This window comes from Choloepus didactylus, chromosome 6 (genome assembly GCF_015220235.1).
Source record: "Choloepus didactylus isolate mChoDid1 chromosome 6, mChoDid1.pri, whole genome shotgun sequence".
Lineage (NCBI taxonomy): Eukaryota > Metazoa > Chordata > Mammalia > Pilosa > Megalonychidae > Choloepus > Choloepus didactylus.
This window is the reverse complement of record NC_051312.1, coordinates 108,919,157-108,936,168: the sequence shown is the minus strand read 5'-3', so window position 1 is coordinate 108,936,168 and position 17,012 is coordinate 108,919,157. Positions and strand designations below refer to the sequence as shown.

The 17,012-nt window shown below is 40.3% G+C and overlaps 1 protein-coding gene across 2 annotated transcripts in view; it reads right to left on the bottom strand.

Moving 5' to 3' along the window:
• DEUP1 (deuterosome assembly protein 1) overlaps positions 1-379 on the bottom strand; it is a 142,955-nt gene extending 142,576 nt beyond the window's left edge. For both annotated transcript variants that reach the window (XM_037841451.1, XM_037841452.1), the window contains exon 1: positions 282-379. The gene's annotated coding sequence lies outside the window, so the exon portion shown is untranslated. The remainder of the gene's footprint in view (positions 1-281) is intronic.
• Between the last annotated feature and the right edge of the window lie 16,633 nt (positions 380-17,012).

The window sequence follows — 17,012 nt, the reverse complement described above, 5'->3', positions numbered from 1 at the left end:
ACGAACGGATGAATAAACGATTTTGTAGGTTTGTCAGGGAAACTGAGGCACAAATTAAGGGACTTGCCTAAGGCCACACAACTAGACCCTACACTTCTAGCTCCTCGCCTCCCGGGCTCTCTCCCGCCCCCCGCGCGCACCCGACCCGCGCACAGTTCAAGCGCAGCCTCCCGCAGCCTCTTGGGGTAACCCCGGCCCTTCTTTTATCGCCTGGGCCAGTCCTGGGCCAGCCTGGCCGAGGGTTGAGGGGCCGGGGCCGGAGCAGCCCCAGCTTGTGTTACCTGCGCTGCGCCGCGCCCGCGGAGAGGTGTGAGGCTCCCCGAGCTGAAACGCCGGGGCCGCCCGCCCGGCCCGTCCCGAGGGGCCCCGCCGCCCGCCGCCGCGCTCCCGCCGCCCCAGCCCGCCCGCCGCGCGGCCTCCCAGGCGGTTGCGGCCTCTCCGGCTCGGCTGCCGCCTGCCAGCCGCGCGGCCCCTTGTTGTCATGGGGACGCGGGCCGAACTCGCCGCGGCCGCGGGAGAGGTCGTGGGCCGCGCCGTGGCGCCCGCTGACTGGGGAGGTGGCGCGCTGCAGCGCCTGGGCTCCGCGACCGCCGGCCTCCTCGCCCCGAGCGAGAGCTGTGTTGCTGCTCCACAGTTAGGCGTCTGGTCCCTACTCATTAAACAGGGGACTGCCGGATACCACAGGCCGGGTCCTTTCCTGTTTGTGGCTCCAGCGCCTAGCCCAGTGCCGACACCCAAGAGGCTCCATAAATGTTTGTCGAATGAATGAAAGAACGACATAACGAAGGAACAAAGGGTAAACGGCTGAGGGTTCCACACTCAAGTTCCTTAACCACCACTCTCCCCGCCCCTGGCCCTCCTCCCTCTTACCCAAATTTGAAACGGTATGAAAAAGAAATAGACTGGGAATAGTAGGGTACCTTTACTGTCTATTCACCAATGTCTTCCAGTTGGCAGGGCTGGATTTCTTTAAATGCATTGCTCAGACCACCGCCACTTCAGTCGCGATAACAGCAGCATTTGTGCCTTCTTTCCCATACAACTGGGTCTGCAACTTAGGCGGAGCAGCTAGTTTTGCCTCTCTTTTAGGTATACAGAAATAGTTCCCAAATCGGGGAACTGGGACGGAACCCGGGGTGACTGATTCCAAATTCTTTCCTTTTCTCTACCAAATTCCAAGAATAATTGATGACAGCAGCTCTGTCCTACTGCCCTGCTTTCACAGAATGACAGGAAAGAATATGTGTTTATTATACATTATATATCATATTTTTATAAATTCTATTGCTGTCTTGAGGGAATTATTTTTAAGCACTTGAATTGTCTGAGATGATATATCTAATTCAAGTACAGCTAAGATATAACTTAGGACATCTTACTCCAAATCCAGAACTTCTCAAACTCTGTCTAAGAAAACCTAAGTAGCTTTCTTGTAGCAGTCAGGATTTTGCATAGATACCTGAAGATGTATTTAAAACCACATTTTCACAAGAAAGAAGGCATGTGGGCTGGGCTTGCAAAACATAACTATGTGAGAACACGTTCTCTGATGGGTTTTAGCAAAATGGAAAAAGAGAATAGAAACTCCCCATTCAATTTAATAGGAATAAAGGCTTTCATTTCAAGATGAGAGTTAAGACTAAAAATGCCAAGACCTGCCCCCTCCCAAGTAAGGAGTGATTGTGAAGATTTGAATTCACCTTGAAATGTACCTATTAGTAGATCCTTTCAGTTGAACTGTTTTGAAAAGGGATGAGTAGAGGGGGAAGGCCCTGAGTCTAAAGGTGGAGAAGAGTGTGACTAGAATGAAAAGGTACCTAAAAGGAGCTGGTGAGTGATAGCAAGGGCACCCAGTCCTGAAAGAGAATTAAAGGACACTGCAAAGTGATAAGATATAAAATACAACCAGAAATGCTCAGAAGAGAGTATAGGAGGCATAAATGATTGATGGAAATGGGAAGATCTGTGGAAGAAAATCTAAGAGACCAAATAAATAATAATCATATAAATGAATTAAATTTTGAAAATTGAAAAACCTTCATTAACAAAAATAGTTTCATGGCAAATTTTATAATAGCAATATAGAAAATAAGCATGCAACTTTAATATACACATGTTTAAATAAGCTAACATGTATCCATTTGATGAAATAGTATAAGATTAAAATTAAATTCTGTCTTTTTATCAAAAAGGGAAATATTTATTTTATATTATTTTCAAGAGTTAGTTTAAAAAATTTATATACATTATAATAAAAGCTTAGTAAGATCCTATGCTTGGAAATATTTTAGAAAAATTTTAGCGTAATAATAATAATAATCAAATAATCATAGAATCGGAAGAAACCATGGAGGGGACCTGGTCCAAGGTCTTCATTTTATGTAAAGAAACTCAGACCCAAAGAGGTAAAATGATTGACTAGTCTTATAGCTAGTTAATGGCAAAAAATAGACTAGAACACAGGATTTCTTTCTTATTATACTGTGCTACTTCTATAAATGGAAGAAGGTTTAAGGAATTTTCTGGAGTTGCTTCAGTACTTATTCTAGTTGAGGAAATAATTCAGGAAGAGATTTAGTGTTGAGAATCAGGGTCGTCCTGGAGCAGTGCTGTTCAATAGATATACAATGTGAGCCACTCATGTGATTTTAAATATTCTAGTAGCCACATTAAAAAAAGTAAAAAGAAATAGGTGAAATTATCATTAATAATATATTGTATTATTAATATATCTAAAATATCATTTTGACATGTAGTCAATATGAAATATTACAAATGAGATATTTTACCTTTTTTGTACTAAGTATTCAAAGTCTGATATATAGTTTACACTTACAGCACTATCACTTCATGCAAGCCATATTTCAAGTGCTCAATAGCCACATGTGGCTGGTGGCTCCTGTATTGGACAGCGCTGCCTTAGAGTATGGGCATCTGGTCAATGTACTGAAGCCCTTTGTTAAGTGTGAAAGGCCATGCAATGAGACAGAGACTAAATTATTTGGGTGTGATTTGAGAGGGACAATGACGGACTCCTGCTCAAAATCCTGATTAATTGGCTCTGGGTTGGGAGAGGGATTCGACGTAAATGGAGCCCTTCTCCAGGCAGGGTGAGGCCTCTCATTGCATCCTGCCTCGCCACAGTCCCATCAACCCTCCCTGGCCAGGACAGCATCTGTGAAAATAATCCAGACCAGTTGGTAGAACCCCCGCTCTTAGACTTGGCTGACCAGGGATCCAGGTGCCAAGGGGAGCACATCCTCCTGATGGGTATTAGGAGCTTCAGGTCTCATTTTAGGGTCAGAAAACAAAACCATATTCTTTAGAAAATGTCTCTTAATTTTTTTTCCTCCCCTACAAGTTCCTTCTTATGAACCCTTCAAGTTTTGACACTGCAGTTTTGAAAAATCCTCTCTTGTCCATCTAAGAAGAACCAAGGGAGGGAGGATTTTGTACAGTTTTGAGTTAAAGTTTTATGGATGTAATAGCTTATTTCCTGGAGCCAGGCATGGCTGTGGCAAACCCTAAGCAAGAGACACATGGAGGGGAAACAAATGTGTAGTGAGGTAGGAAACTTGGGATTGTCTGATTGATGGCCTCTCTCCACTTGGGTCAACTCCATCCAAGAACTCAGCTCTGTTAAAACCTTTCAGGTCCCGGGTTCTATAAGGCTAGTCTCTTATAAGAGAAGAGCACAGGAACTCATTTCAGGGGTCATCTTCTCTGGGAAGCCATCCCTGACCTTCCCTCTCCTTCCCTTGGTTGGAGCCCCTCCCAGCTCCATCCATAGCACTCCACCTGTATCTCTGTCATGTTCTTCTAATGATTTGAGTTGGTCTTGATTTTCCTTTTTGACTGTAAGAAACTGTCAACCTTTCTTTTTAGTCTCCCCTGGCTGTAAGAGTAAAGAGATCCACATCCTTAAGTAACCTCAAGCAAAAGGAAATTTACTCTAGGAATACTGCTTCCTTAGGGAAGCCTTTCCCTAGTCCCTTAGACTAGGGTGGGCCCACCTATCAAACTCCCTGAACTTCCCACTTTGTAGCATATATTGCAATTTGGTAATGAACTTATCTGTGAAAATATTCATTTAATATCTTGCTAGACTATAAGCTCCATGTGAGATAGGACTGAATATTTTTGCTGTTGTATTTCCAGGACTTAGCAAAATGCCTAGAAGTTGTAAATACTCTATAAAGATTTGTTAGAAAGAATGAATGAATGATGTGCACATGAACCGTAAGTGGAAAGTATCAGGGATTAAAGCAGCTCTGAGACCAGGCTGTACTCTGTCTGTCCTGGGAGCCATGGAGACTTGCTACAAGTCAACTTCTCTCTGAGCATCAGCTCAACTCTGTTTCTTAAAATTACATACCTTCTTCTACTCCTCTGCTTACTCAGTTTCTGCCCTTACATAACTTTGGTCTGCGTTAGGCTTTGGTTTGCCATAATATCAACTCTAAGTCATAGCATTCTTTCATTTTGTTCTTCACAGCTAACCAGTGACTTCTCTCTGTGTTTCTTAGTTGACATTCTTAATTAGCTCACAGGTAGTAGTTTCTGGCATGCCTATGGATTGGTTGACTTAGATCACATGCATATCTCTGTTCCAATCAGCTATGATTACAAGACCAGTTTCTATCCCCTGCATTAATAGCATTTAGCACAAAGTAGGTTTACAAAGAAGTGATTATTGACCTAGGAGTCTGGAAACCTAACTCTATATCTACTTGAATTGTGGTGAATTGGCTGCTAAGGGATCACCTGGGGACACAGATAAAGGTACAGATTCCAGGGTTCCACCTGAGAGATTCTGAAGACGTGTGACTGAAATGATGTCTAAAAATCTGTATTTTTAGACTCCTCCAGGAAAGTAGGTAGAAAGCCAGGAACTGTGTGGACCGGACACCGCAGAGCAATTTGACTTTGGGCATACTTCATACAACACTCATGAACATGTCAAACTGCTGAAATCAGTGAAATCTGTAAGTTTTTGCAGCCAGGGGACCCTCACCCCTCCCTGCCAGGCTCAGTCCCATGGGAGGAGGGGCTGTCAGCGCTGGGAAGGAGAAGGGAGAACTGCAGTGGCAGCTCTTATCGGAAACTCATTCTACTGATCCAAACTCCAACCATAGATAGACTGAGACCAGACACCAGAGAGTCTAAGAGCAGCCAGCCCAGCAGAGAGGAGATAGGCATAGCAAAAAACAGTAAGAAAAACTCAAAAATGAAAGTGGAGGCTTTTTGGAGTTCTGGTGAACATAGAAAGGGGAAGGGCAGAGCTCAAGCCCTGAGGCTCATATGCAAATCCCGAAGAAAAACTGATCTCTCTGCCCCCTGGATCTTTCCTTAATGGCCCCAATTGCTTTGTCTCTTAGCATTTCAATAACCCATTAGATTTGCGAAGACGCCTTTTTTTTTTTTTTTTTTTGATCTTTTTTTTTCTGTTTCTAAAACAATTACTCTAAGAAGCCCAATACAGAAAGCCTCAAAGACTTGCAATTTGGGAAGGTCAAGACAAGAACAGAACTAAGACAGCTATGAGACAAAAGGCAATAATCCAGTGACTGAGAAAATTCACTAAACACCACAACTTCCCAAGAAAAGGGGGTGTCCACTCACAGCCATCATCCTGGTGGACAGGAAACACTCCTGCCCGTCACCAGCCCCATAGCCCAGAGCTGCCCCAGACAACCCAGTGTGACAGAAGTGCTTCAAATAACAGGCACACACCACAAAACTGGGCGTGGACATTAGCCTTCCCTGCACCCTCAGCTGGTTGTCCCAGAGTTGGGAAGATGGAGCAGTGTGAATTAACAAAGCCCCATTCAGCCATCATTTCAGCAGACTGGGATCCTCCCTACACAGCCCAGCAGCCCAGAACCACCCTGGGGGGCGTCACTCACCTGTGACATAGCACAGTCATCCCTCAACAGAGGACCAGGGGGTGCACAGCCTGGAAGAGGGACCCACTCGGAAGTCTCAGGGGCCATACACCAATACCAAGGACTTGTGGGTCAGTGGCAGAGACAAACTGTGGCAGGACTGAACTGAAGGATTAGACTATTGCAGCAGCTTTAAAACTCCAGGAACACCAGGGAGATTTGATTGTTAGAGTCACCCCCCCCACCCAACTGCCCAGACACACGCCCCATATACAGGGCGGGCAACACCAACTACACACGCAAGCTTGGTACACCAGTTGGACCCCACAAGACTCACTCCCCCACTCATCACAAAGGCAAAGCAGGGGAGAACTGGCTTGTGGAGAACAAGTGGCTCGTGGACACCACCTGCCGGTTAGTTAGAGAAAGTGTACACCACGAAGCTGTAGATCTGATAAATTGGAGGTAAGGACTTCAATTGGTCTACAAATCCTAAAAGAACCCTATCAAGTTAAGCAAATGCCAAGTGGCCAAAAACAACAGAAAATTCTAAAGCATATGAAAAAACCAGGCGATATAGATAACCCAAGCCTAAGCACCCAAATCAAAAGATCAGAAGAGACACAGTCCTTAGAGCAACTAATCAAAGAACTAAAGATGAACAATGAGACCATAGTATGGGATACAAAGGATATCAAGAAGACCCTAGAAGAGCATAAAGAAGACATTGCAAGAGTAAATAAAAAAAATAGATGATCTTATGGAAATTGAAGAAACTGTGGACCAAATTTAAAAGATTCTGGATACTCATAGTACAAGACTAGAGGAAGCTGAACAACGGATCAGTGACCTGGAAGATGACAGAATGGAAAATGAAAGCACAAAAGAAAGAATGGGGAAAAAAATTGAAAAACTTGAAATGGACCTCAGGGATATGATAGATAATATAAAACGTCCAAATATAAGACTCATTGGTGTTCCAGAAGGGGAAGAAAAGGGTAAAGGTCTAGGAAGAGTATTCAACGAAATTGTTGGGGAAAACTTCCCAAATCTTCTAAACACCATAAATACACAAATCATAAATGCCCAGTGAACTCCAAATAGAATAAATCCAAATAAACCCACTCTGAGACATATTCTGATCACACTGTCAAACACGAAAGAGAAGGAGCAAGTTCTGAAAGCAGCAAGGGAACAGCAATTCACCACATACAAAGGAAACAGCATAAGACTAAGTAGTAACTACTCAGCAGCCACCATGGAGGCGAGAAGGCAGTGGCATGATATATTTAAAATTCTGAGTGAGAAAAATTTCCAACCAAGAATTCTTTATCCAGAAAAGCTCTCCTTCAAATTTGAGGGAGAGCTTAAATTTTTCACAGACAAACAAATGCTGAGAGAATTTGCTAACAAGAGACCTGCCCTACTGGAGATACTAAAGGGAGCCCTACAGACAGAGAAACAAAGAAAGGACAGAGAGACTTGGAGAAAGGTTCAGTACTAAAGAGATTCGGTATGGGTACATTAAAGGATATTAATAGAGAGAGGGGAAAAATATATATGATAAACATAAACCAAAGGATAAGATGGCTGATTCAAGAAATGCCTTCATGGTTATAACGTTGAATGTAAATGGATTAAACTCCCCAATTAAAAGATATACATTCGCAGAATGGATTAAAAAAATGAGCCGTCAATATGTTGCATACAAGAGACTCATCTTAGACACAGGGACACAAAGAAACTGAAAGTGAAAAGATGGGAAAAAATATTTCATGTCAGCTACAGCCAAAAGAAAGCAGGTGTAGCAATATTAATCTCAGATAAAATAGACTTTAAATGCAGGGATGTTTTGAGAGACAAAGAAGGCCACTACATACTAATAAAAGGGGCAATTCAACAAGAAGAAATAACAATCATAAATGTTTATGTACCCAATCAAGGTGCCGCAAAATACATGAGAGAAACACCGGCAAAACTAAAGGAAGCAATTGATGTTTCCATAATAATTGTGGGAGACTTCAACACATCACTCTCTCCTATAGATAGATCAACCAGACAGAAGACCAATAAGGAAATTGAAAACCTAAACAATCTGATAAATGAATTAGATTTAACAGACATATATAGAACATTACATCCCAGATCACCAGGGTACACATACTTCTCTAGTGCTCACGGAACTTTCTCCAGAATAGATCATATGCTGGGACATAAAACAAGCCTCAATAAATTTAAAAAGATTGAAATTATTCAAAGCACATTCTCTGACCACAATGGAATACAATTAGAAGTCAATAACCATCAGAGACTTAGAAAATTCACAAATACCTGGAGGTTAAACAACACACTCCTAAACAATCAGTGGGTTAAAGAAGAAATAGCAAGAGAAATTGCTAAATATATAGAGACGAATGAAAATGAGAACACAACATACCAAAACCTATGGGATGCTGCAAAAGCGGTACTGAGGGGGAAATTTATAGCACTAAACGCATATATTAAAAAGGAAGAAAGAGCCAAAATCAAAGAACTGATGGATCAACTGAAGAAGCTAGAAAATGAACAGCAAACCAATCCTAAACCAAGTAGAAGAAAAGAAATAACAAGGATTAAAGCAGAAATAAATGACATAGAGAACAAAAAAACAATAGGGAGGATAAATATCACCAAAAGTTGGTTCTTTGAGAAGATCAACAAGATTGACAAGCCCCTAGCTAGACTGACAAAATCAAAAAGAGAGAAGACCCATATAAACAAAATGATGAATGAAAAAGGTGATATAACTGCAGATCCCGAAGAAATTAAAAAAATTATAAGAGGATACTATGAACAACTGTATGGCAACAAACTGGATAATGTAGAGGAAATGGACAATTTCCTGGAAACATATGAACAACGTAGACTGACCAGAGAAGAAATAGAAGACCTCAACCAACCCATCACAAGCAAAGAGATCCAATCAGTCATCAAAAATCTTCCCACAAATAAATGCCCAGGGCCAGATGGCTTCACAGGGGAATTGTACCAAACTTTCCGAAAAGAACTGATACCAATCTTGCTTAAACTCTTTCAAAACATTGAAGAAAATGGAACACTACCTAACTCATTTTATGAAGCTAACTTTAATCTAACACCAAAACCAGGCAAAGATGCTACAAGAAAGGAAAACTGTCGGCCAATCTCCCTAATGAATATAGATGCAAAAATCCTCAACAAAATACTTGCAAATCGAATCCAAAGACACATTAAAAAAATCATACACCATGACCAAGTGGGGTTCATTCCAGGCATGCAAGGATGGTTTAATGTAAGAAAATCAATCAATGTATTACAACACATTAACAATTCGAAAGGGAAAAATCAAATAATCATCTCAATAGATGCTGAAAAAGCATTTGACAAAATCCAACATCCGTTTTTGATAAAAACACTTCAAAAGGTAGGAATTGAAGGAAACTTCTTCAAAATGATAAAGAGCATATGTGAAAAACCCACAGCCAGCATAGTACTCAATGGTGAGAGAATGAAAGCCTTCCCTCTAAGATCAGGAACAAGACAAGGATGCCCGCTATCACCACTGTTATTCAACATTGTGCTGGAAGTGCTAGCCAGGGCAATCCGGCAAGACAAAGAAATAAAAGGCATCCAAATTGGAAAAGAAGAAGTAAAACTGTCATTGTTTGCAGATGATATGATCTTATATCTGGAAAACCCTGAGAAATCGGCGATACAGCTACTAGAGCTAATAAACAAATTTAGCAAAGTAGCGGGATACAAGATTAATGCACATAAGTCAGTAATGTTTCTATATGCTAGAAATGAACAAACTGAAGAGACATTCAAGAAAAAGATACCATTTTCAACAGCAACTAAAAAATCAAGTACCTAGGAATAAACTTAACCAAAGATGTAAAAGACCTATACAAAGGAAACTACATAACTCTACTAAAAGAAATAGAAGGGGGCCTTAAAAGATGGAAAAATATTCCATGTTCATGGATAGGAAGACTAAATGTCATTAATATGTCAATTCTACCCTAACTCATCTACAGATTCAATGCAATCCCAATCAAAATTCCAACAACCTACTTTGCAGACTTGGCAAACCTAATTATCAAATTTATTTGGAAAGGGAAGATGCCTTGACTTGCTAAAGACATTCTAAAAAAGAAAAAAAAAGTGGGAGGACTTACACTCCCTGACTTTGAAGCTTATTATAAAGCCACAATTGTCAAAACAGCATGGTACTGGCACAAAGATAGACATATAGATCAATGGAATCAAATTGAGAATTCGAAGATAGACCCCCAGATCTATGGCCGACTGATCTTTGATAAGGCCCCCAAAGTCACTGAACTGGGTCATAATGGTCTTTTCAACAAATGGGGCTGGGAGAGTTGAATATCCATATCCAAAAAAATGAAGGAGGACCCCTACCTCACATCCTACACAAAAATTAACTCAAAATGGACCAAAGATCTCAATATAAAAGAAAGTACCATAAAACTCCTAGAAGATAATGTAGGAAAACATCTTCAAGACCTCGCATTAGGCAGACACTTCCTAGACTTTACACCCAAAGGAAAAATAGATAAATGGGAACTCCTCAAGCTTAGAAGTTTCTGCACCTCAAAGGAATTTCTCAAAAAGGTAAAGAGGCAGCCAACTCAATGGGAAAAAATTTTTGGAAACCATGTATCTGACAAAAGACTGATATCTTGCATATATAAAGAAATCCTACAACTCAATGACAATAGTACAGACAGCCCAATTATAAAATGGGCAAGAGATATGAAAAGATAGGTCTCTGAAGAGGAAATACAAATGGCCAAGAAACACATGAAAAAATGTTCAGCTTCACTAGCTATTAGAGAGATGCAAATTAAGACCACAATGAGATACCATCTCACACCGATTAGAATGGCTGCCATTAAACAAACAGGAAACTACAAATGCTGGAGGGAATGTGGAGAAATTGGAACTCTTATTCATTGTTGGTGGGACTGTATAATGGTTCAGCCACTCTGGAAGTCAGTCTGGCTTTTCCTTAAAAACTAGGTATAGAGTTACTGTTCGATCCAGCGATTGCACTTCTTGGTATATACCCGGAAGATCGGAAGGCAGTGACACGAACAGGTATCTTCACGCCAATGTTCATAGCAGCATTATTCACAATTGCCAAGAGATGGAAACAACCCAAATGTCCTTCAACAGATGAGTGGATAAATAAAATGTGGTATATACACACTATGGAATACTACACGGCAGTAAAAAGGAATGATGTCGTGAAACATATGACAGCATGGATGTACCTTGAAGACATAGTGCTGAGTGAAATAAGCCAGGCACAAAAGGAGAAATATTATATGCTACCACTAATGTGAACTTTGAAAAATGTAAAACAAGTGGTTTATAATGTAGAATGTAGGGGAACTAGCAGTAGAGAGCAATTAAGGAAGGGGGAACAATAATCCAAGAAGAACAGATAAGCTTTTGTGGGTAAATTTAACATTCTGACAATGCCCAGGAATGACTATGGTCTGTTAATTTCTGATGGGTATAGTAGGAACAAGTTCACAGAAATGTTGGTATATTAGGTAACTTTTTTGGGGTAAAGTAGGAACATGTTGGAAGTAAAATAGTTCTCTTAGATTAGCTGTCTTTTTCTTACTCCCTTGTTATGGTCTCTTTGAAATGTTTTTATTGTATGGTTTTTTTTTTAATTATTTTTTTTAGTTTTTTATTTTTCATACAGTTGATTTAAAAAAAAAAAAAATTAAACAAAAAAAACAAGGAAAAAAATATGTAGAGCCCCCTTGAGGAGCCTGTGGAGAATGCAGGGGTATTGGCCTACCCCACCTTGATGGTTGCTAACATGACCACAGACATAGGGGACTGCTGGTTTGATGGGTTGAGCCCTCTACCACAGGATTTACCCTTGGGAAGACTGTTGCTGCAAAGGAGAGGCTAGGCCTCCCTATAATTGTGCCTAAGAGTCTCCTCCCGAATGCCTCTTTGTTGCTCAGATGTGGCCCCCTCTCTCTACCTAAGCCAACTTCAAAGGTGAAATCTCTGTCCTCTCCCCTATGTGGGATCAGACACCCAGGGGAGTGAATCTCCCTGGCAACGTGGAATATGACTCCCAGGGAGAAATGTAGACCTGGCATCATGGGATGGAGAATATCTTCTTGACCAAAAGGGGGATGTGAAAGGAAATGAAATAAGCTTCAGTGGCAGAGATTCCAAAAGGAGCCGAGAGGTCACTCTGGTGGGCACTCTTATGCACAATTTAGACAACCCTTTTTAGTTTCTAATGAATTGGGGTAGCTGGTGGTAGATACCTGAAACTATCAAACTACAACCCAGAACCCATGAATCTCGAAGACAATTGTATAAAAATGTAGCTTATGAGGGGTGACAATGGGATTGGGAAAGCCATAAGGACCACACTCCCCTTTGTCTAGTTTATGGGTGGATGAGTAGAAAAATAGGGGATGGAAACAAAGAAACAAACAAACAGACAAAGGTACCCAGTGTTCTTTTTTACTTCAATTGCTCTTTATCACTTTATTTATTATTCTTGTTATTTTTGTGTGTGTGCTACTGAAGGTGTCAGGGATTGATTTAGGTGATGAATGTACAACTATGTAATGGTACTGTGAACAATCGAATGTACGATTTGTTTTGTATGACTGCGTGGTATGTGAATATATCTCAATAAAATGAAGATTTAAAATAAAAAAAAAAGGAACAAGGGACAAACATGATAGTTGTTAGGTTGTTTCTGCTAATAAAGTTCATGTAATTCCCTTAAAAAAAAAATCTGTATTTTTAACTAGTTTTTTTTTCAGATCAAAGCTGAACTCTTTAGAGCATTTATAGTCATAGTAATGTATTGATCTAACTAAAATTTCAATATAATATTGCACCTGGAGGAAGTCAAGAGATAACTAAAACTGAAAGACACATGCGCGTCATACACACACACATACATACCAATAGAGACACATATTATATGGAGGAAAATAGAAAAAGGATTGGTTGAGTGTTTTTTAAAGTGATTGTCTATGAGAAGGGGAAATGCAAATGTTGTTTTACATATCTTGCAGAACTAGATTACTCTTTTAAACTTTGAACACTTCAGATATACAAACTTGATAAAATTAATTTAAAAATATTTAGGGTTAATGGGGCACAGATAAAGTATTCCAAGGTGTTATTGCTTATCTGAAGGGTTTAGCCATTTCTATTTTAATATTAAGATTTCTTCTGCCAATAATGGCAAGGTAGGCAATTTAAAGCAACCCTCCCAATGAAGACAATATAAAAAGCTTGATGAAATGTTTAAAATAAAAAACTTCTTAAAATACCAGAGAGTTAAGATAGTGAGAAAGTATTGGGTCAAAATCTAGGAGAAGACAATATCCTAGAGAAGTGAGTCCAGCACCCCTTGCTGCTTTTGCCCTGAGGGTATTTGATGCTCTGATGGAAACAGCTGCAAAACTGAGCAGGAGTTTTAGCAGCTTTGTGAAGTAAAGGGGACAAAAGACAAAGCCTCACTGAAGGGTTTGGCCTTGGATTGGCTCACAAAGGGAGTCAGTAAATACTTTCTGTCTTAAACCTGTGACCCCAAAGGGCTTTGCTTTCAGGAAAATGGTGAAGTGGAAATAAACCAGTACTCTCACTGACTTGCAGCCCAGCTTTGGATCACCGAGGTGATTCAGGACAGCCTCAGCCTTTGACCTTCGAAAAAGGTCATTCTGGACTGGTAGATTAAGGCATCTGGAAGAAACAAACAAAAATTTTCTCTGGTAAAGATAAAAATCATTCCAGGTCTCAAATTATTCCTAAAAATAATATCTCATAAAGCAATGACTAGGAGCAGCTTGGTGGTACTTGTCACCAGGTCCTGCAGCACAGTGCCCTGACAGCAGGTGGACAGGACCAGAGGTGCCCCAGGCCCGGTGCGCCCCACAGGCCTCCAGGCAGTCATGGCACAGGGTGTGGCCGCAGGGCAGCGTGGTGGGCCAGGTAATTGTTTGGCAGCTTAATTGAAGAACCGTCACTTTTTTATAAAATTTGGTTTTGAACTTCTGGGAAGATGGCAGACTAAGATAGAACTCACTCCTCCACCACAGAACAACTAGACAACAGGCAAAAGATGACCAAAGCAGCAGTTCCGGAGTCCGGGTGACCTCTGCATTATAAAAGGAAGACATGGATGGAAAAGTGGAGAAACTACAACTGAGAAATTGGAGTGAGTGTACTCAATCGCAACCACCTCTAAGATCTGCCACATCACAATGGCTGGAGGAGGCAGCTGAAAAGCGACACACCTCTACTTTGGAGAGGTCAGGGAGGCACTCCTCTCAGACCTGCAGCCAGCATTCCTGTGCGGGAACCTGCAAGCCACTGGACTCATTTTATCCCTGCTGCAGTGCCCAGTGCCTACCTTCCTTCCCTGAGGCAGGCCAATGCGGGTGCCTGGACTTGGGGGAATCTGGAAAGCCCTCCCATTGGGAGGAGAAGGGGATGCAGAGCAGAGCCAATCTGACAATTCCAGTGAGAGTGGGGGAGATAATAGATTCAAACCAGCACACTGATCAACTGAAGAAACTAGAGAAAGAGCAGCAAACTAATCCTAAAGTAATTAAAAAAATAAAAAAAGAAATAGAAGAAATAAAAGAAAGATTAAAATGGAAATAAATGATTTGGAGAGTTGATTCTTTGAGAAGATCAGCAGGATTGACAAACCCTTAGCTAGACTAACAAAGTAAAAAAGAGAGAAGATACAAATAAAATCAGAAATGAGAGGGGGTCATTACCCTAGATCCCGAAGAAATAAAAAAGATCATAAGAGGTTACTTGTACAACTGTATGCCAACAAAATAGACAACTTAGATGAAATGGACAGTTTCATAGAAACACAGGAACATCCTATACTGACTCAAGAAGAAATAGAAGACCTCAGCAAACCAATCACAAGTAAAGAGATTCAATCAGTCATCAAAAACCTCCTTACAAAGAAAAGCCCAGGGCCAGATAGTTTCATAGGGGAATTTTGTCAAACATTCCGAGAAGAATTAACACCATTTCTGCTCCAACTGTTCCAAAAAATTAAAAAGAGGGAACACTACCTAACTCATTCTATGAAGATAATGTCACTCTAATGCCAATCCCAAGATACTGCAAGAAAGGAAAACTACAGGCCAATCTCCCTAATGAATATCGATGCAGAAATTCTCAACAAAATACTTGGAAATAGAATCCAACAGCACATTAAAATATTTATACACCGTGACCAAGTGGGATTTATTCCGGGCATGCAAGAGTGGTTCAACACAAGAAAATCAATTAATGTAATACAACACATTAACAAATTGAAAAGGAAAAAATCACATGATCATCGTGATTGACACTGAAAAGACATTTGGCAAAATTCAGCAGACTTTTTTGATAAAAACCCTTCAAAAGGTGGGAATCGAAGGAAACTTCCTCAATATGATAAAGGGCATATATGAGAAACCCAAAGCCAATATCATACTCAATGGTGAGAGACTCAAAGCCTTCCCTCTAAGATTGGGAATGAGACAAGCTGCCAACTGCCACCACTGTTATTCAGCATTGTGCTAGAGGTTCCAGCAAGAGCAATTAGGACAGAAAAAAATAAAATAAAATGCATCCAAATTGGAAAGGAAGAAGTAAAACTCTCATTATTTGCAGATGACATGATCCTATAAATGGAAAATCCTGAGACATCTACAACAAAGCTAGTTGAGCTAACAAATAAATTCAGCAGAGTGGCAGGATATAAGAGCAGTGCACAAAAATCTGTAGTGTTTCTCTACATTAGGAATGAGCTAACTGAAGAAGCAATTAAGAAAAAATTCTATTCACAATAGCAACTAAAAGAATCAAGTACCTAGGAATAAACTTAACCAAGGATGTAAAAGACCAGTACTCAGAAAACTACAAAACATTGCTTAAAGAAATCAAAGAAAAGCTAAATGGGTGGAAAGACAGTCTGTTTTATAGATAGAAAAGCTAAATGTTGTTCAGATGTCAACTCTACCCAAATTGATCTGCAGATTCAACGTGATACCAATCAAAATTCCAAGAACCTACTTTGCAGGATTGGAAAAGTTATTTATCAATTTTATTTGGAAGAGAAATGGGTTTTGAATAGCCAAAAACTGAAAAAGAAGAATGAAGTGTAAGGACTTACACTTCCTGATTTTAAAACTTATTTAAAGCCACACTGGTCAAAACAGCATGGTACTGGCACATAAACATATTGAACAATGGAATTGAATTGAGAGTTCAGAAATAGACCCTCAGATCTAAGGTCATTTGATTTTTGACCAAGCCCTCAAATCCACTGAACTGGGACAGAATAATCTCTGTAATAAATGGTGCTGGAAGAACTGGATATCCATATCCAAAGGAATGAAGGAGGACCCCTACCTCACACCCTATACAAAAATTAACTCAAAGTGGATCAAATACCTAAATATGAGAGCCAGTATCATAAAACTCCTAGAAGAAAACATAGGGAAACATCTTCAAGACTGAGTGATAAAAGGTAGCTTCGATACCTTACAGCCAAAGCACAAGCAACAAAAGAAAAAAGTAAATAAATGGGAAATCCTCAAGACTGAACATTTCTGTGCCTCAAAGGACTTTGTCAAATGGGTGCAAAGGCAGCCAACTCAATAGGAGAGAATATTTGGTAACCAGATATCTGATAAGGGTTTGATATCCAGTATATATAAAGAAATCCTACAACTCAACAATAAAAGGATAAACAGCCCAAATGGGCAAAAGATATAAATAGACATTTTTCCAAAGAGGAAGTTCAAATGGCTAAAATGCACATGAAAATATGTGCATTTTCATTAACTATTAGGGAAATGCAAATCAAAACCACAATGAGATATCATCTCACACCTATAAGAATGGCTGCTATTAAACAAACAAGAAACTACAAATGTTGGAGAAAATGTGGAGGAATAGGAATACTTATTCACTGCTGGTGTGAGTGAAAAATGATACAGCTGCTGTGGAAGACGGGTTGGCAGTTCCTCAGAAAACTAAATGTTGAGTTGCCCATGACCCAGCAATTCC